The following is a 22,500-nucleotide window of genomic DNA, read 5'->3' on the forward strand; positions in this document are numbered from 1 at the left end:
ATTTATTTATATGTGTATATATATATATATATATATATATATATTTGAAATACTTGACTTGGTGAATTCTATAATAGTAAATATACGCCTCCCCTCTTAACCACGCCCCCAACCACGCCCCCTGCCCCACCTCCCAAAATCGGAGGTCTCAAGGTTGGCAAGTATGGGTACGGTTGAAATAAAAAAGTGTCTTTTTTCCTTCACACTTTTGATTGATTGATTGCAACTTTTATTAGTAGATTGCACAGTACAGTACATATTCCGTACAATTGACCACTAAATGGTAACACCCCAATAAGTTTTTCAACTTGTTTAAGTCAGGTCATGTGACCGCCTGGCTCTGTTTGATTGGTCCAACGTCACCAGTGACTGCATCTGATTGGTGGAACGGAGTGAAACGTCACCAGTGACTGTATTTGGTGAAACGCAGGCACTTTGAAGGTCTGTCTGACAGACCAAAACAAACAAAGCGTGCATTAACAGATCGATAAAAATTAGTAGCGAGTAGCGAGCTGAATGTAGATAAAAGTAGCGGAGTAAAAGTAGCGTTTCTTCTCTATAAATATACTCAAGTAAAAGTAAAAGTATGTTGCATTAAAACTACTCTTAGAAGTACAATTTATCCCAAAAGTTACTCAAGTAGATGTAACGGAGTAAATGTAGCGCGTTACTACCCACCTCTGGTAAGGTGCAAGACGCGCAGGAAGCCATACTCACGGTGTTTTCTGTCACCGAGTGAAGTTCTTGCTGTCTTCCGAGAAGTCCTGGTCACGGTGTGCAGGAGTAGATTCCTTCTGACCGGCGACCGGCGCCGCCTTTCTCCGCGCTAGCTTCGTTAGCTTAGCAGCTAGCTGCTAGCTAGCTGCGGGAGGGGTGGTGAGACAGAGATCGGGTGATTTGCAAGTTAAATAGTACTACTAAATATGTTGAGAAAGTAATAAAGAATTGATTGATTGATTGATTGATTAGTGCAAACAGGTGCGTGACTCAAAATGTGAAACAGGTGAAACTAATGGTTGCTATGGTGACAAAACAAGGGAGTGAAAAAGCAGGAACTAAGTGTACAAAACCCAAACACAACATAACAAATAAAACATGATCACAGACATGACACCATTAAGGTTTTATATACATGAAGTAAGTATATATGTAATGTAGTTTCAGGCACATTTATAATAACATTTATTTACGTATTTTGATCATCATTTTAAGCGTATGCGGCACATTAATTTAAAAAACGCATCACAGCTTTTGCTTTTGTTTTTTTTACTTCATAATTGATTACTTCTCACCGCAGACTTCATGAGAGCCAACGAACAGTAAAACATCACTTACTGTACAAGGTCTGCTGTCATTAGGATGCCGACTGCTAAAAATTCATATATTCCCAATTAGATCAGTGGTTCTTAACCTGGGTTCGGTGAGTAGGTCTCAGGGGTTCGGCGGAGGTCACACACCCGACTCATCGTGTAGATAAAAACTTCTCCCTATCGGCGTATTACGGATACGGCAACAGCAGAAGTCACACTGATTTGCAGGTGTGTAATTTGTTGTGAGTTCATGCACTGTGTTGGTTTTGTTCTTTGAACGAGGTGATGTTCATGCACAGTTCATTTTGTGCACCAGTTAAAAAACATATAAATTTGTCTTGAATTTGAAAAAAAAAACTAAACATTTTATTTTTCCCTAAAGAAGGCACGGTGAAACAGGGGTTAGTGCATGTGCCTCACAATACGAAGGTCCTGAGTAGTCCTGAGTTCAATCCCGGGCTCGGGGTCTTTCTGTGTGGAGTTTGCATGTTCTCCCCGTGACTGTGTGGGTTCCCTCCGGGTACTCCGGCTTCCTCCCACCTCCAAAGACATGCACCTGGGGATAGGTTGATTGGCAACACTAAATTGGCCCTAGTGTGTGAATGTGAGAGTGAATGTTGTCTGTCTATCTGGGTTGGCCCTGTGATGAGGTGGCGACTTGTCCAGGGTGTACCCCGACTTCCGCCCGAATGCAGCTGAGATAGGCTCCAGCACCCCCGCGACCCTGAACGGGACAAGCGGTAGAAAATGGATGGATGGACTAAAGAAGGGTTCAGTGAATGCGCAAATGAAACTGTTGGGGTTCGGTATCTCCAACAAGGTTAAGAACCACTGAATTAGATGAAGAATGACTCATAATCCTCATGAAGAAAATTGATTTTTTTGTGTCGTTCTCGTCATTTACGAGTCTAAATTGGCTGTTGAAGTGTACCAACTTGTCAGACTACGTCCTCATCCTTCTACTATCCAAGTGATATGCATGATTTATGATCTACAATAAAGTTTGACGAGTGGCGAAGCGAGGAAGCAGCTGATCAGTCGATCATGTCAGCATTGGCACGCAAGCTCATGATCACAGCGCCGCTATAAATAGTTTGTCTGTGTTAGCACTTGTAATAACAATATCAATAATACTTGGTTAATAATAGGGCTGGGAATCTTTGGGTGTCCCACGATTCGATTCAATATCGATTCTTGGGGTCACGATTCGATTCAAAATCGATTATTTTTTTTCAATTCAACACGATTCTCGATTCAAAAACGATTTTTTTCCCGATTCAAAAGGATTCTCTATTCATTCAATACATAGGATTTCAGCAGGATCTACCCCAGTCTGCTGACATGCAAGCAGAGTAGTATATTTTTGTAAAAAGCTTTTATAATTGTAAAGGACAATGTTTTATCAAATGATTGCAATAATGTACATTTGTTTTAACTATTAAATGAACCAAAAATATGACTTATTTTATCTTTGTGAAAATATTGGACACAGTGTGTTGTCAAGCTTGTGAGATGCGATGCAAGTGTAAGCCACTGTGACACTATTGTTCTTTTTAAAAAAATTTTTTATAAATGTCTAATGATAATGTCAATGAGGGATTTTTAATCACTGCTATGATGAAATTGTAACTAATATTGATACTGTTGTTGATAATATTCATTTTTGTTTCACTACTTTTGGTTTGTTCTGTGTCGTGTTTGTGTCTCCTCTCAATTGCTCTGTTTATTGCAGTTCTGGGTGTTGCTGGGTCGGGTTTGGTCTTGGAATTGTATTGCATTGATATGGTGTTGCTGTGTATTGTTTTGTTGGATTGATTAATTAAAAGAAAATTTAAAAAAATGATTTAAAAAAAAATGAGAATCGATTCTGAATCGCACAACGTGAGAATCGTGATTCGAATTCAAATCGATTTTTTCCCACACCCCTAGTTAATAATAAATTCACAAAATGTAAACAGAGTATTGTTGGCGCTTTTTGGATGTTTTTTGGGGGACATCATGTCTTTCATAATGATTGTGCAGCCCTTTGAGACACTTGTGATTTAGGGCTATATAAATAAACATTGATTGATTGATTGATTGTGAACGATAGGCAAAATTCCAAAAAAGTGCAGTTCCCCTTTAACAATCTAAACAAAACATCCAAAGGAATGTAATATATGTAATCTAACATCTTAGGGATATAAAAATGATCCTTTATTAATTCCATCAACTAAAATCTTTATGAAGGCTTTCGTCAAATTTCTTACATATCTTGTATGAAATGACAGGAAGCACTACAAGCATTATAGACCATTGTATTCAGTGCCTCCAGGAATTTTTGTCCAATACCTGCAACATGGTGGCCAATCAGCTTTGTTTTCGCCAATTGAATTGATCAACTATCTAATCAAGACGTATGTTTATTTATTGTGTATAAGCAGAAACAGCAACGTGTAACAATAGATCAAGTCTTTATTGCTCAAATGGCCCAACTGTCATTCTCCCGCCTTCCTGTCTACAGCACTAAGCCTTCTGGGTAATGTAGAATTTAAACATTTACTTCCCAGTTTACATCCATTTTCTACTGCTTGTCCCTCTCATGGCCGTGTACTAAATACAAAGAACACTTAAAACTTTGATAACAAATTCATAAAATCACAAGTTAATTCAGTGTATTGAAAACAAAAACATTGCAACGTTTGTCACAACTTTCTTACAAAGATACCACAAATTCAGGCATTTTAGGCTGCAACAATAACAGAAAATCTTGCAAAACCCTGGAGGAACTGCTTTGTTTCTATACACACTAACTTTCTTGTTTCTATTGGCCTCTGACAAATTCTGAAAAGTAATGTACAAACCCCGTTTCCATATGAGTTGGGAAATTGTGTTAGATGTAAATATAAACGGAATACAATGATTTGCAAATCATTTTCAACCCATATTCAGTTGAATATGCTACAAAGACAACATATTTGATGTTCAAACTGATAAACTTTTTTTTTTTTGCAAATAATCATTAACTTTAGAATTTGATGCCAGCAACACGTGACAAAGAAGTTGGGAAAGGTGGCAATAAATACTGATGAAGTTGAGGAATGCTCATCAAACACTTATTTGGAACATCCCACGGGTGAACACTCAGGCAAATTGGGAACAGGTGGGTGCCATGATTGGGTATAAAAACAGCTTCCCAAAAAATGCTCAGTCTTTCACAAGAAAGGATGGGGCGAGGTACACCCCTTTATCCACAACTGCGTGAGCAAATAGTCAAACAGTTTAAGAACAACGTTTCTCAAAGTGCAATTGCAAGAAATTTAGGGATTTCAACATCTACGGTCCATAATATCATCAAAAGGTTCAGAGAATCTGGAGAAATCACTCCACGTAAGCGGCATGGCCGGAAACCAACATTGAATGACCGTGACCTTCGATCCCTCAGACGGCACTGTATCAAAAACCGACATCAATCTCTAAAGGATATCACCACATGGGCTCCGGAACACTTCAGAAAACCACTGTCACTAAATACAGTTGGTCGCTACATCTGTAAGTGCAAGTTAAAGCTCTACTATGCAAAGCGAAAGCCATTTATCAACAACATCCAGAAATGCCACCGGCTTCTCCGGGCCCGAGATCATCTAAGATGGACTCATGCAAAGTGGAAAAGTGTTCTGTGGCGAGTCCACATTTCAAATTGTTTTTGGAAATATTCGACATCGTGTCATACGGACCAAAGGGGAAGCGAACCATCCAGACTGTTATAGGCGCAAAGTTCAAAAGCCAGCATCTGTGATGGTATGGGGGTGCATTAGTGCCCAAGGCATGGGTAACTTACACATCTGTGAAGGCACCATTAATGCTGAAAGGTATATACAGGTTTTGGAACAACATATGCTGCCATCTAAGCGCCGTCTTTTTCATGGACACCCCTGCTTATTTCAGCAAGACAATGCCAAGCCACATTCAGCACGTGTTACAACAGTGTGGCTTTGTAAAAAAAGAGTGCGGGTACTTTCCTGGCCCACCTGCAGTCCAGACCTGTCTCCCATCGAAAATGTGTGGCGCATTATGAAGCGTAAAATACGACAGCGGAGACCTCGGACTGTTGAATGACTGAAGCTCTACATAAAACAAGAATGGGAAAGAATTTCACTTTCAAAGCTTCAACAATTAGTTTCCTCAGTTCCCAATCATTTAATGAGTGTTGTTAAAAGAAAAGGTGATGTAACACAGTGGTGAACATGCCCTTTCCCAACTACTTTGGCACGTGTTGCAGCCATGAAATTCTAAGTTCATTATAATTTGCAAAAAAAAAAAAAACGTTTATGAGTTTGAACATTAAATATCTTGTCTTTGTAGCATATTCAATTGAAAATAGGTTGAAAATGATTTGCAAATCATTGTATTCCATTTATATTTACGTCTAACACAATTTCCTAACTCATATGGAAACAGGGTTTGTATTTATGAAGTCGTAGCACGGTGATAACTATTTGCTTTATCACCTACTGTGCAACACCAAAGCTAAGATGTCAATATATTTACATTAATATAAGTTTAATTGACTTTAGTGTATTTACCGTATTTTTCGGAGTACAAGTCGCACCAGAGTATAAGTCGCACCTGCCGAAAATGCATAATAAAGAAGGAAAAAAACATAAGTCGCACTGGAGCCCGGCCAAACTATGAAAAAAACTGCGACTTATAGTCCGAAAAATACGGTAATGTGGAAAAGGTATCATCACACCCTTCGCATTTTTTAGTTATGTTTGAATAACCCTGATCTAAGATGTTGAAAAAGATACTTGACGATACATTTTAGTACAGCAAGAAGAACCCATTAATCTGTAATATCGCGACTTGTCCAGGGTGTACCCCCCTTCCGCCCGAATGCAGCTGAGATAGGCTCCAGCACCCCCCACGACCCCGAAGGGAATAAGCGGTAGAAAATGGATGGATGGGATCATGTTTAAGTTTGCTGTGGGCTTGAAGATGCCAAGGGGAAGGAAGCATGCAGCGAGCAACCAAGAGCCCTCTTGTGGTCATCAGGAGTGACAGGAGCATTAAGGGAGGCCAAAAGAGCAAATTATGACGACTAAGGGGGATTTAGATATTTGTTTCCATTAGGCCTCAGTATATGTGTGTTCAGTCTTTATACCAAAATTGGAACGATAAATGAGACATCTCAAACTGACACAGGCGAAATAATGAAGGAGCTGCTGACTGCTTCATTAAAACATTTCAGTTTGAACACTGACTCCAGTTCATAACGTCATGTCCTCTGCAACTGTTTGCAACATATAAGTTAATATTTGTCCATTGCTTTGATATCCTATCACTTCCTTTGATATCTTTCTATTTTGTCTTGCCCTTTGAATCAATAAACTGTTTATGATCAGCTATGATGATCAATTCATGTTTGACCCTACCAAAAGAAAACAAAAGATACAATAAAATAAAACGCAAGGTGTAACTTATGAAATCTGTAGACGGTCAAATGGAACAAAATAAAATGTATACATTGTTAAACAAATTATTATAATTGGAAATTAATACATTAATGAGTTATTAAATGTGTCATTAATTTGTTCAATATAAAATATTTTTAATGGTAAATGGGTTATACTTGTATAGCGCTTTTCTACCTTCAAGGTACTTTCCACATTCACCCATTCACACACACACATTCACACACTGATGGCAGGAGCTGCCATGCAAGGCCCTAACCACGACCCGTCAGGAGCAAGGGTGAAGTGTCTTGCTCAAGGACACAACGGACGTGATGAGGTTGGTAGAAGGTGGGGATTGAACCAGGAACCCTCAGGTTGCTGGCACGGCAACTCTCCCAACCTCGCCACGCCATCCCCAAATCAATGAATCAAATAGTTCAATATTTAATTAAATATTTAGTAGTTTTATTGATTTTTTATTTTTTTTTACTTATTTGATGATTTAATTAATAATTTCACGATTTAATAAATAATTTAATTATTTTTCGATGTATTTTATGATTTAATGATTCATCGAATTTCATGATTTCACTATTTTATGGTTTGATTTCTTTCTTGAGTTATTTAATTATTTCATGAACATGAAATTGATGTATTTTATTTGTCAAACTCAGCCGTCAAAGTAAGTGACACCTTACTTGTTACCCGGCACTTGCTCTTGACTGTGGAAACAAAGAAGCAGAGGAGTATTGTGCCGGTCAATATCTTGGTTTGAAAGTGCGGAAATAACTCCGACAACTTCTTTTTTTTTTTTTTTTTTTTTCCCTTTTTTTTATGTCCTGTCCAGCTTCTCAGGCAAATCATATAGTTGATGTAGATGCCCATGTCGGCTGTTCAGATTTACTTTACAAAAGAGAAGTGTAGGATACTTCTCTTGTTGCCTTATTTGTATTTGACTTTATTAAATGTATTTATATTATCATTTAGTGCAGCCGGGCCGGAGCAGGAGGGGATAGAAAGAGAAAAAAAAAGAAGACAGAGGGGGAAATTGTGGGGACAAGAGGGGGATTAGACAGAGAGACAAAAACAACAACAGCAAACAACAACAACAATAGAGCAACATCAGCAAATATGACATGTACAAATATGATGGTAAAAGTAATAGCAAATAAGCAGTTAGCGAAAAATAAAAAATAATACAGAAATAACCATGAGCATTATTACACTACAAATGGATCAATACAAATACCAATAGAAATAGCGCTATTGATAATGAACAATACCAATAATTTACCTTTATTATCAACAATACAGTTGTTCAAATGCAACAATACATATACGTAATGATAACTTGAGATACAAAAGAATGCAGAAAAATGGAGGGGGAGAAAGAGAAGCAACCTACATTAACCTTGTAGATTGTTATAGTCACAATAGGTTAAGCTTTGTCAGTGTGCCATGTGTTACACCCAGTTTACCCTAGGGCAACAACGTTAATATATGTTTGATGCAACGTGATTATGTGCATGAGTGTAAGTATGCATATGTACTTGTATATGTACAGAATGTGTATATGTGTTTGTACAATGAATGTATATGTACAGAATGTGAATATGTGTTTGTACAGTGAATGTATATGTACAGTATGTGTATGTGTATGTTTGTATATTGAATGTGCGTGTGGATGTACGAACATTAGGTAGGTAAATATGTACTGTATTTGTGTATGTATGTGGGAGCGTAGGTACCTATGTACGTATGTGAGCATATGTGAATTTGCATGTACAATACATTCGACTCCCAGAGTGCGTGGGAGCCAGAGCACGGCCCCATCACCCCCGAGAGCCCAACCCACAAACAGGAGGCGTGGTGCCCAGGGAACCAGGGACCACCGCCCCCACGCAGCCAAGCCGGCCAGCGACAGGAACCCCAGAGCCCGACCCACCGTACCGCCCACAAGGGCCAGCAGCAGGCCGCAGACAGACGCACCCGGCAGAGGACAGGGCACGAGAAAAGCAGGGGACAGCCAGACCCCAAGCCAGCGAGAGACCACACCCCACACGGGCAGAAAGGCGAGACGCCCCGCCCGAGGGACCCAGAGACTCCCCGCAACCGGACGGGAAGACCGCCCCCGCCCCACCGGCAACCGGGCCCCCACGAGCCCACCCCCCACCCCCGGAGAGCGCGGCGAGGCCAGCCCCCGGCCACCCCACCCAAACCGGCCGCCGCAGGACCATCCAGGCACAGGGCCACGGGAACCACCCACCCCACCCGCAGGGACCCCAACGATGGAGATGGAACAACCAGCAACCGCCCCGCCGAGCCCCCCCCCCTGAGGGAGGGGAAAATTAAAAAATAATATTAATAAAATATATTAAAAAATAAATAAATAACTCCGACAACTTCAATAAATTCCTCTACTTTAAAGGGGAACATTTTTTTTTAAATTTTACCCATCACGCAATATCCCTAAAAAAAGTTTCAAAGTGCCTGATTTTAACCGACGTCACATAGTGAAGCCAACACAAACAAACATGGCAGATAGAACAGCAAGGAATAGCGACATTAGCTCGGATTCAGACTCGGATTTCAGCGGCTTAAGCGATTCAACAGATTACGCATGTATTGAAACGGATGGTTGTAGTGTAGAGGCAGGTAGCGAAAACGAAATTGAAGAAGAAACTGAAGCTATTGAGCCATATCGGTTTGAACCGTATGCAAGCGAAATCGACGAAAACGACACGACAGCCAGCGACACGGGAGAAAGTGAGGACGAATTCGGCGATCGCGACAGCCCATTTCAGGCGCGCTAAGAACATATATGTTTCCACGATTTCAGCACTCAGGTTAACCATACCTAAATAGACACAAAATACTGCATTACACAAGACTACCCGAATGTACTCGAATGATTGAAAAAAATAAATGTTTTTAAGCTAAATTATTGGTAAACACAGTTTATGTATAATCATTTACGTAAAACCGCGAGTAATGAATAAAGTTTTCATCAATTAATATATTCTGTAGACATACCCTCATCCGCTCTCTTTTTCTGAAAGCTGATCTGTCCAGTTTTGGAGTTGATGTCAGCAGGCCAGGGAAGCTAGGGTCGATAGGGGGTTTAGCTCGCTCGTCTGCGCGAACAAACTGCCGCCATTGCTTGCCGTGCTACCGAGGTCCTTTGCCCCTGAATAGCTCACACACTCCGGCAGATTCAATGGGGGTCTGGCGGCAGATTTCTTTGACTTTATCGTTGGAAATGCATCTGCTTTGAGTGTCGCAAGATATCCACACATTCTTGCCATCTCTGTCGTAGCATAGCTTTCGTCGGTAAAGTGTGCGGAACAAACGACTGACCATTTCGTCGGCTATCCCCACACCCTCGTATTTTGAACAAATTTCGTCCAATTTCTTGCCACTTTCGCATCTTTGGGCCACTGGTGCAACTTGAATCCGTCCCTGTTCGTGTTGTTACACCCTCCGACAACACACAGACGAAAGTGAGAAAATGGCGGATTGCTTCCCGATGTGACGTCACGTTGTGACGTCATCACTCCGAGAACGAATAATAGAAATGCGTTTAATTCGCCAAAATTCACCCATTTAGAGTTCGGAAATCGGTTAAAAAAAAAAAAAGGTATTTTTTCTGCAACATCAAGGTATATATTGACGCTTACATAGGTCTGGTGATAATGTTCCCCTTTAACTGCTACATGCTCTGGGTCAGCAGGTCTTGCTTCCACATAGCCCCCAGGTGTGAAATATCTTCCACGCAAGTATATCCTCCTTGGCCGCCATATTTTTAAAGACTTTGAAAGCTTCAGACCAAAGCGTTCCTCAGAGGGAGCCCTCTGCATCAGGCATTATTGGCCATGGCTGTAGGGGCGCTTTGTGTCAGCATCCTGGTTGCCATGGTCTGGTGACCTCCTGGTGCAGACGGCTCCTGTGATAGTGTTTCCTCACCTGGTCCCTCTGTACTCAGCCATGCATTTATGTGTGTGTGCGATAGATGATGGGGCATGTGGGTCATTGTTTTTAAGTCTTCAAGGCACTTTGTGTTGAATTTCTTTTATGTATGAAAATAATTTCCTAAGTTTGATTGATTGATGGCAATCATTGGAATAGACTTGTTTTAGCCACGCCTACTGACTTTCATGGGTGAGTTCGGCATATAAAATATGATTCATGAAGTGCTGACACACGGGTTTATGGAATATTTATATTAGTCATTGAATCGTGAAATAATTAACTAAACTGTAAAATTATTAAATCCTTAATGAATTAAATGATAAAATATTTTTGGGGGGATATGGAGGTGTTGAAATTGCCATGTAAAATTGGTCCAAATTAGAATTGAACTAACACATTCTGAAAAGTGGAGCTTCACTCTACTTTTGAACGCCTTGTTTAGTTGGCATGGACAATTGTAACATTACCTACAGGCGGTCCTGCTAAGTCTGCTCGGAGTATGTCACTGCTTGTTTCCTGGCCAAGTGCTTGACATCACGTGTATCGAAATATGGCACAGTTGGATTTTACGTGAATCTGTACCTGGTAGTACTGACAGACTACAGTCGGTATCTATAAAAGTACCAAATTTGCGACCGATCTCTGTACATATCTCTCTAATGTATAAAAGTATTGGTGTAATCTTGTGTTGAGCTGTTTAAAAAAGCTACTTTTCGATCGATAGATAGATAGATAGATAGATAGATAGATAGATAGATAGATAGATAGATAGATAGATAGATAGATAGATAGATAGATAGATAATTTATTTATTATTGATTCCTTCAGGAAAGTTCCCTCAGGAAAATTTAAATTCCAGCAACAGTGTACAAAATTGTAAAAAGTAAATAATGGGGGTATAAATGGAAACAAAATAGAAAAATATTACAATAGAATAAAAATAAAAAGCAACAATGAGAATAAAAATATAACAGTAAAATAAGAATATAACAAGAGAAACTAGGCAGTAGTGACCATGTTATGAAAAAGTATTGCACTGTTATTGTTTTGCATCCTCTGTCATCCTAGTACCCCCCTCCCTCCCAGAGAGGAGTTGTACAGTCTAATGGCGTGTGGGACAAAGGAGTTTTTTAGTCTATTAGTCCTGCACTTGGGGTGAAGCAGTCTAGCACTGAACAGGCTCCTCTGGCTACTGATAACGGTATGCAGAGGGTGACTGGCATCATCCAGGATGCTCACTAGTTTTTCCACAGTCCTCTTCTCTGCCACCGTCACCAGTGAGTCCAGTTTTATTCCGATAGGCAAACATTTGTAAATAAATTACATGATAGTTTTAAAAACTTGAAAATCATTTGTGTAAGGGAGACTTATTAAATATCAAACATCTATCTGTGATTAATTATGAGTTAACCATGGACAAAATGTGATGAATCACGATAGCCTGAATCTGTAGGTTTTGTGTAATTACCACAGGTGGCCGCTTTGAATGAAAACAGGTGAAACAAGTGAGGCTCTTTAACAGAAGTACTACTGTGACATGATTGATATGGTGTAGTTTTACTTTGAATTTTGTCTGACCCTACATTCCTTTTTTCACCGCAGTACTGCTCTTCACAGAAAATACCATCTCAGTGAGGTCTACAAAGTGGAAAGTGTTGTAAAGGATGGAAAGTACCAGTGGGGTGAAGATACACCAAGATGTTTCCATCTTTTAGACTTAGACTTAGACTTAGACAAACTTTAATGATCCACAAGGGAAATTGTTCAACACAGTAGCTCAGTTACAATGATGGAAAGTGCAAGGATGGAAAGGACAATGCAGGTATAAATAGACTAAATATAGCGATATAAAATATAACATATATACGAATATATACATAATATGTGTACAGTATATTATATATACAGATATCTATGCTGGGACATTAATACTGCTTCTACAGTCGGAAAGGCCCAACAACGTCTTTTTTTTTGAGGAAACTAAAATGCGCAAACATTCCGCAGAAATCAACGGTAAGCTTATACAACTGTGCCATCAGCAGTGTCCTCACTTACGGCTTTTTAGTGTGGTTTGCTAGCTGCATTAAAGCGAACCAACAGGCCCTCCAGCGAGTGGGTAAAGCGGTGGAGAAAATTACAAGGACGATACTCCCAGAGATGAGTGCCATGTACACAACTCGCTGCCTAAAGCGAGTACACAACATCCTGAAGGACAGATACCACCCAGCACATGGCCTCTTCAACCTGCTACCCTCTGGAAGGAGGTATAGATCGATTCGTGCCAGGACCACCAGAATGTCTCACAGTCTGTATCCCCAGGCTGTGAGACTGCTAAATGAACAGCCTGCCCCTTTGCTGCCCCGGACAATCTTATTACCTCACTCTTCACCACCTCAATAATTGTGCTCTGGACATTGCATTGCTGCAACATCAACGTAACACCCATCAGACATCAGACTGTTCCCACCCCCACGTCCCTCTATTCGCCATCGTCCTAACAATGCTAAACTGTAAACTATGGTCAACCTGCACTTCAATGCAGTTTCTATGCCGCTGGACAAAGCTCAAACAAAATCTCATTGACATGTATGACTTAAGTGTTATTATGACAATGACAATAAAGGAATTGATTGATTGATTGATTGATATATTATATCATGTCTATAACATATATACCAATGACCATGTACAATATTATATTATATGTGACAGCAACAGCATAAAATAGAGAGTAGATCCAGCAGAAAATAGAAAAGACATTAAAAACAAAGAGAAGTAGCTGACGTGTCAGGTAATAGGCAGATATCATCTATTGCTGTATAGCGAGGGATTATACAGCTAGATGGAGTGGGGAATGAAGGAGTTATTGAATTGCACAGAGCGGGAAGGAAGTTGAAGGAGCCTGTTGGAGTATGAGCTCCGCTGTCCCTTAATTGTCAGGTGGAGTGGGTGGGCAGGATTGTTCAAGATGGCCAGCAGATTGTCCAGTGTCCTCCTGTCCCTCACTGACACAAACGCCTCCAACTGCGTGCCAATAGTTTGGCCGGCTTTCCGAGAGAAAATAGAGTCCAAAGAAACATGATTAAAGCCACCCGAAATGAGAATGAGGGCATCGGGGTGTTTGGTCTGTTGCTTAGCAACAGATGGCATGAATGGTGTCACAAGCAACAGATTTGTCAGCAGAAGGAGGGATATACACTCCGATGAAGATAACAGAAGTAAACTCCCTTGGCAAACAATATGGTCGAATTCCAACAGCCAGAAGTTCAATGTCCGGCATACAAACACTCCTTAACAGCAATATGTCCAGGATTACACCACCTCTCGTTCACCAAGATGGCAATCCCGCCGCCTTTTTTCTTACCGCTCAGGAGTGTGTTTCTATCCGCCTGTGAGGTTGTGAAGCCGGGTAGAGACGCGCTGTGGTCCGGGAAGTCCGCGTGTAGCCAAGTCTCCGTAAAGCACATGATGCTGCACATGGTGTACTCCTTTTGAATTCGGGCGAGCCCGAACAATTCGTCCATTTTGTTCGCCAAAGACCGCACGTTCCCTATGAGGACAGAGGGGATTGCAAGCTTAAATTTCCTTCTGCGCTCCCTCATCTTTATGCCGGCACGGCATCCCCTGCGCTTTTTCCGTAGTTCCACGGGAAGGTCCGGCCGCGTTCCCCATAGCGCTGGTAAGGAGAGCACAAACAGCTCTTCGCGTTTGTCGACAAAAGGCCTGCTGCTCCATTGATCAAAGCCAAACACAAAACGGCCCGAAAAGAAAAAGAAAAGTAACGAAAACACACAAAAGCGCCAAAAACCATAACTAGTGGTTTATGGAAAAGGTAAGAGATAAAAAAAAAAGCAAGAAAAGTTGAGAATAATACCAAAAATAAAGTAAAATGAAAGGAATTCAAAGGAGCTGTGATATGCTGCCATTCTTTCAGGCGCACGCACGGATATATACACCTTTTGTACTCTTAAACGTTGGCTTTTACAGACAGCTGAGAACAGCCCGCTCTGCTTCAAATTTCTGACATTTATTGAACGATAGAGCGCCATGCAGATGTGAAAGATAGCATTTACAGGATTGGCCTTCAGGCTCCATTTTCCTGATAGGCATTGATTAAGTTGCTCAAAGGAGAAGATGGAGTGAATGAGCAAGAAAAAAATCCTTCAGTCTTCTGCTGTGGTCTCAGAAAGAAGACGGCTGATCTAATCAGTTTTAGCTTTCATGGCTTTATGCCCATCATAAAAGGGATCAGGCTACAATATTCTGGTCCAAAAAGGTTTAGGAAAAATGTGTACCAAGGATTAAACATTAACTAGATATGCGATGGTAGGACATTTGCAGTACAGTATATAAGTGACGATCACATAAATATAGCAATGACAATAAGACCATTAAAATAGTTTCCCTATATCGGCACAATCCACAGTCTTTTGGAAGCTTTAATGTAAAACTGACAGCATTGGACTCCGACTAATACTGTACTGCACCCAGAACCCAGACTACTTAGCTGCTTACTCAGATATGACGGAGATGTCAGCAGCTTAAGCAGATCATGACATATGTCAATCAATCAATCAAAGTTTATTTATATAGCCCTAAATCCCGGGTGTCTCATACGACATCCTCGGCTCAGATCCCACATCAGAGCAAGGAAAAACTCAACCCAATGGGCTACAATGAGAAACCTTGGAGAAAACCGCAAATGTGGGGACCAGCTATCAATTATAGTCTGGAGCGCCACGCACGGAGGGTGTGATGGGGTATTCATACGTGAATTTGAAGTGAATTATATTTATATAGTGCTTTTCTCTAGTGACCCAAAGTGCTTTACATAGTGAAACCCAATATCTAAGTTACATTTAAACCAGTGTGGGTGGCACAGTAAAGTGTCTTGCCCAAGGACACAACGGTAGTGACCAGGATGGCGGAAGCGGGGATCGAACCTGGAACCCTCAAATTGCTGGCACGGCCGCTCTACCAACCGAGCTATGGGGGATAGTAAAGTCCCCCATTATAATTATATTGTCCGCGTGTGTCACTACATCAGCAACAAACTCTGAGAATTCACTGATAAAGTCCGAATAGGACCCAGGGGGGCGGTAGATAACAGCCAGGGAGAGGGGCAGCGGTGCGACAGACCTCATAGTAAGCACCTTAAATGATTTATATTAATTACTTAGGTTCGGGGTAAGGTTAAGGGTTACTTAGGTCAGGAGAAAAGATACAAGATTGTACAAGTAGATCTTGTTTTTAAATGAACTAGAGTCAATTTCCCCCACATAGACTGTGTGGATGTGAGTGTGAATGTTGTCTGTCTATCTGTGTTGGCCCTGCGATGAGGTGGCGACTTGTCCAGGGTGTACCCCGCCTTCCGCCCGATTGTAGCTGAGATAGGCTCCAGCGCCCCCCGCGACCCCGAAGGGAATAAGCGGTAGAAAATGGATGGATAGATGGATGGAAGGGATGGATAGACAGTGTGGGTAAAGATCAGAGGTGGGTAGTAACGCGCTACATTTACTCTGTTACATCTACTTGAGTAACTTTTGGGATAAATTGTACTTCTAAGAGTAGTTTTAATGCAACATACTTTTACTTTTACTTAAGTATATTTATAGAGAAGGAACGCTACTTTTACTACTACTTTTATCTACATTCAGCTCGCTACTCGCTACTAATTTTTATCGATCTGTTAATGCACGCTTTGTTTGTTTTGGTCTGTCAGACAGACCTTCAAAGTGCCTGCCTTACTGGTGACGTTCCACCAATCAGATGCAGTCACTGGTGACGTAAAACCAATCATACAGAGCCAGGTGGTCACATGACCTGACTTAAACAAGTTGAAAAACTTATGAGGGTATTATCATTTAGTGGTCAATTGTACGGAATGTGTACTGTTCTGTGCAATCTAATAATAAAAGTTCCAATCAATCAATCAAAAGTGTGAAGGAAAAAAGATACTTTTTTATTCCAACCGTACATCCCGTCAAAAGCCTAAAGACTGACCGCACATGAGGACGTTCCTGTCTTCACAATAAAAGTGCCGCTCCATCGCGCCTGCGCTTTCAAAACAAGAGTCTCCGAAAGCCAGCGCAAACAAGCTAGCAAGCTACGGAGTTTGACGCCAATATATTTCTTGTAAAGTGTATAAAAACGAATATGGAAGCTGGACAAAATAAGATGCCAAAAACTCACCACTATCAATCAATCAATCAATCAATCTTTATTTATATAGCCATAAATCACAAGTGTCTCAAAGGGCTGCACAAGCCACAACGACATCCTCGGTACAAAGCCCACATACGGGCAAGGAAAAACTCACCCCAGTGGGACGTCGATGTGACATCCCACTGGGAGAGGTCCATACTTTCCTCATATTCCCATTATATTTGGAAATGTATGCAGGCTGACTCCTTCTTTACTTGCGTTGCTACAACCTGCAACAATGCATCTGGCAGACATATTTGATCATTCCGTCACATTCTGTGTGAAAATATCGTGATTGGGGATGAAGATGGTACCAAAACACATACTGCGCAATATGACATTGCCTCTGGTCTTCTGTAAGTGACGCCAGCAGGCTGATGCAGGCCGGCCCACATTTTGATGCCAAACATTACTTTCAAGCTTTTCTTCTCCTCCATTTGAAAACGTGGACGTTATCATCACTACTGTCTGATTACAATCAACGCAAGTCATCAGAATCAGGTAATACACCAACTTATATTCTAGTCTTCATGAAAGAAAGGAATCTATATGTTAAACATGCATGTATATTCATTAAAACACCTTTAACATGTAAACAAAAACAGCAAAATAAATACATATAAATTATATACTGTATATATCAATGTACCGGTATATGTATGTATATATATATATATATATACAGTATATATATATATATATGATATGAGTGTGTATGTTACTCATCAGTTACTCAGTACTTGAGTAGTTTTTTCACAACATACTTTTTACTTTTACTCAAGTAAATATTTGGGTGACTACTCGTTACTTTTACTTGAGTAATAAATCTCTAAAGTAACAGTACTCTTACTTGAGTACAATTTCTGGCTACTCTACCCACCTCTGGTAAAGATTATGTAAAACTATATTATTTTGATCACTTAATTGCACGTTTTTATTGTCCTGGTCCAAAGTTACTTCAAAACGTATGTTTAACATCCATCCATCCATCCATTTTCTACCGCTTGTCCCGTTCGGGGTCGCGGGGGGTGCTGGAGCCTATCTCAGCTGCATTCGGGCGGAAGGCGGCGTACACCGTGGACAAGTCTCCACCTCATCACAGGGCCAACACAGATAGACAGACAACATTCACACTCACATTCACACACTAGGGCCAATTTAGTGTTGCCAATCAACCTATCCCCAGGTGCATGTTTTTGTTTAACATTATGAGCAAAAATAAATCTCTATTTACAGACTTTTACCACTCTTTCAGACACCATAGCCAGTGTTCCCGCGTGCTCTTTTAGCATTTCCTCAAGGACCTTGAGGAAAACATCAGTAGAAGAGGACATAAAACAATACACTAGCAGCTTACCTTCGTTTCTCTCGTTTTCAAGCGCCGAGTCTGCTCTTCTTTCTGCGTTTTTCTGCAGGTTCTGACTCAGTCTTTCAGACACCATAGCCAGTGTTCCCTTGTGCCCTTTTAGCATTTCCTCAAGGACCTTGAGGAAAACATCAGTAGAAGAGGACACAAAACAATACACCAGCGGCTTACCTTATTTTTCTCGTTTTTGAGCGCCGAGTCTGCTCTTCCTTCTACGTTTTTCTGCAGGTTCTGACTCAGTCTTTCGTCCCTCCTGATTTTCAGGAGTCTTATTTTTTTTCCCATCCAAGCTCAGACCAAAAAAAACCTTATTCTTTGAAGTCAGACTCATTCAAATGATCAAATCACATTCCTCTCGCTTGGTCTGTGCCATTTTGCACAAGTCAATTTGACTGGAGAGGTCCATACTTTCCTCATATTCCCATCATTTGGAAATGTATGCAGGCTGACTCCTTCTTTACTTGCGTTGCTACAACCTGCAACAATGCATCTGGCAGACATATTTGATCATTCCGTCACATTCTGTGTGAAAATATCGTGATTGGGGATGAAGATGGTACCAAAACACATACTGCGCAATATGACATTGCCTCTGGTCTTCTGTAAGTGACGCCAGCAGGCTGATGCAGGCCGGCCCACATTTTGATGCCAAACATTACTTTCAAGTGTCCAGATGTTATTGTGTTATCCACCTTCAATACAAAATGAATCATAATCACCAATAACTATAATTGTCAGGAGACACAACAACATAATGTGTGTACAGTAAGAAGGATTACTGGCCACTTGATGCCACACAGTGTTCATAGAGCTCCATCAAAACTGTCCCAGAGCCCAAAGAAAATATTACATACATATACAAGTCACATCCTTTAAACAAAGTATCCAAAAAAAATCTACTTTCAGGTAGTTTTGGGGGGAGAACATTTCATATTTTGTATCCTAGCCATATTCAAAAACACAGCTGAATATATTTTTTTTAAAAGGGCCTAAAACAAACAAACATTAAAATTAAACCCATTAAAAATAATAACAAATTATAATCAACAGAGAGATCTGAAGTTGATCTCGAGGCTTAAGTGTTGAAAGTATAGTAAAAAAAATGTACAACTAATTTTAACACTTTTATGAGGGGGCCCTTTTGGATCCCCAAAAATGTCAGTGAGATTTTGTTTTTAAAGCTGCCATTGCCCAAAAAATTATAATGTATTAATCAATGTTTTTGTGAATTATTGGCCTATTTAAGGCTCCTATTGCTTATTTTTTCTGTTTTGGGGGGGGAGACAAAGTAATGTAGACCTGTAATCATACTTGCCAACCTTGAGACCTCTGATTTCGGGAGGTGGGGGGTAGGGGGCGTGGTTGGGGGCGTAGTTAAGAGGGAAGGAGTATATTGACAGCTAGAATATATATATATCTACATCCTGAAAATATGCAAACAAAACTGTGTTTAGATAATTGATACTTCAAACTTGCATAAATAAATCTTAAGGAATGAGAGCTTCAAAATGTAATGAATAAAATGCTAGAGTTGTAGATAAACAAGCAATTATTTTAATAATTAAATATGGTCATTTTAAATGAATTATTATGATCATTTAAAATTAATTATTTCAAATATGTTTATTTTAATGTATAATTCTATGGCTGGATGTAATAAGGAGTCAGAAAAAATACAAATAAAAATACAATTAATTTTGATGTTTTTAGCAAAATATAGTAAACATTTATTTACCGGTAGTTGTTTTTTTTAAAATTAATAAATATATTTATTTTAGGTAAGATAAACATAATAATACAATTTATCTCTAGTCTGGATAATTTAGTTCTTGTCACCCTGTTGTCCTCCCGTTGTGAAAAAAGGCTGTCCTCACTCAGGTCCGCATGGAGCTGGAGGGGTCGTGGCCTCCAGCTCCGGCTGAAAATCGGGAGATTTTCGGGAGAATATTTGTCCCGGGAGGTTTTCGGGAGAGGCGCTGAATTTCGGGAGTGTCCCGGAAAATTCGGGAGGGTTGGCAAGTATGCCTGTAATGTAGACAAAGTAACACTCTCCGATTGATTCAGAGTGCATCAAAATAATGCATATTTTGTGCTTTCGCCAATAAAAAAGGGTTTTGACAAGAAGGGCAAAAAATATATATATATATATATATATATATAAAAAACAACAACTTTGCATCAACAGGCCTGAATTAATCTGAGATGTAAGCATTGAATAAAAATAACTATAAAAATAATATATGTTTTATTTTTTGCATTTATTTTGACTGAGATCTTATTGAGTCCCTGGGACCAAACTTGAGGAGAGCTCTAAAGGAAAAACAACAACAACTATATATCGTGTTGGTTTTAAAAATGAAAAATGAAAATGAAAATGAACAAATGACAATGACCCTCACATGACTTGTTTTTTCAGTGTGCTGCCCTCAGTGGGGAAAAAAAAAAGTTTGGACACCCCTCCTCTAAACGGTTGGAATGACAAACCAGGAGCTGAAGCGTCAGCATGAACAGGATACCACAAGGATATTATGGGACATGTTTTTCCATGTACTTTGTCAAAATAGAGGAATTCAGCTCACAAATGTAAGTGGGAAACACAAAAGTCTGCACAATCTGATCTCTACTCCTCTTTGTGAAAAGGGCATGGATTGTGTTTACAGCTTGTGTAATTCTGGTAACAGATAAACCGTCACTGACTAGAAGGAACCATCAATGGCTACATTACTTTGTCTTCTCAATCAAAGGTTGCAGTTCCCGTGTGACTCCTATCAAGAGCGCCCATGTAACAATAATGCAATAACAATAATGTAACAAAGTCATAACTAGCGCTGCAGAATTGTTCCCCGGGCGAAGGAGAGCAGCGGAAATGACCATAACACAGTTTTGCATCCCTCAGGATCTGTTCCATATGACATGGAAGCATTTGAGAGGACAATTTGCATCAGATACTGTTACTCAAGCTAATTTGTTATCCAGTGAAAGTCACTTTCAGTCCACACGCATACCAGAAAACATTGTTTACATCTTTTACACACATTTGTCCACTTCACGAGCCTTTCCTGTATCTCCACGAAAAAAAAGGCTTTGTAATAAAATGTAAAGAAATGCAGCTGCTGTCTGGGATTAAAACTGTTTAATAAATGCCATAGATAAACATATAAACACAGTACATGCATGATAGATAGCATGTGGGCAGCATTGATAGCTGACACAACACAACATATTCTAACGACAAGCGTTGTTAGTGTTACGATGTCCGACTGTTTGTGTGGCCGAGAATGCGTCAAGGATGGTTGGTGAGAGAGTAGCATTAGTTATAGCAAATGGGTAAAAAAAAGTCAAAGTTGTGAAGTTGAAAGTGACGTTATTTCTGTTGGGTTGTATGTGTGTATATATATATATATATATATATATATATATATATATATATATATATATATACACACACACACACATATATACATACACCTATACATGTATATATACATATAAATATACATATATGTATGCATGTGAAAAAAAGTCAAAAAGTTTGGGGGACCCCTGGTCTACGCGGACGCTACAATACATTAATAAAATCAGTCACTTCTAATAAAATCAGTCACTTCTATGTTGCCGGACAAATTGTGATCAGATTATAAACAGCCCTAAATGATTTGGTCCACATACACTAAATGGTAACAGGAGTCTTCAAAACTATCCAAGCAAACTGTATCAGATTATAATTGAAGGTGCTTTGTTGACTCTTGAATGTTGGCAAGCAGATGAAGGTAATTTTCTGTCTGAAGTTAAGATCTGACAATGTTATCAAGTATTAAACGTGGAAACAAAAGAGGCACTTGTGTATCAAAACGTGCAATAAATACAATGTGACATTTTTATACATAAATCTTATGACAAAGTTGACATTCTATAGAATTATTGATTGCCTCACAAATATTTTAGGGGGACCTAATGATGATTTTAATCAACATTTAAAACACTCCTTTGTGGTCTAGATAATATCTATTGGATATGCTTTGGTATGAATTTTGCTCCACATCCACTATTATAACACGTTTTTTTGAGTCTGTCTGCAAGATGTTCAGTTGTGAAGGTGTTCCCAGGTTTTGCAAATGAAACCACGCCCCACCCTCTCCAAAAGTATCATTATTAGGGATGTTCCGACCTAGGTGTTATGCTGACGGTTCTAATACCAACCATCCACGAGTGAGAT

The 22,500-nt window shown here is 39.8% G+C and overlaps 1 protein-coding gene and 1 long non-coding RNA gene across 2 annotated transcripts in view; one reads left to right on the plus strand and one right to left on the minus strand.

Moving 5' to 3' along the window:
- Positions 1-21,321, plus strand: part of LOC133612414 (uncharacterized) — a 35,083-nt gene extending 13,762 nt beyond the window's left edge. Inside the window, exons 2-3 of the long non-coding RNA XR_009816116.2 lie at positions 20,701-20,867; positions 20,966-21,321. This is a non-coding gene — a long non-coding RNA (uncharacterized lncRNA). The remainder of the gene's footprint in view (positions 1-20,700; positions 20,868-20,965) is intronic.
- Positions 21,322-21,402: 81 nt separating this feature from the next.
- The window catches only part of parvaa (parvin, alpha a), a 35,569-nt gene continuing 34,471 nt past the window's right edge, over positions 21,403-22,500 (minus strand). The window contains exon 13 of the mRNA XM_061969803.2: positions 21,403-22,500. This exon is cut by the window's right edge and continues 1,687 nt beyond it. The gene's annotated coding sequence lies outside the window, so the exon portion shown is untranslated.

Source organism: Nerophis lumbriciformis, linkage group LG10, assembly GCF_033978685.3.
Source record: "Nerophis lumbriciformis linkage group LG10, RoL_Nlum_v2.1, whole genome shotgun sequence".
Classification (NCBI taxonomy): domain Eukaryota; kingdom Metazoa; phylum Chordata; class Actinopteri; order Syngnathiformes; family Syngnathidae; genus Nerophis; species Nerophis lumbriciformis.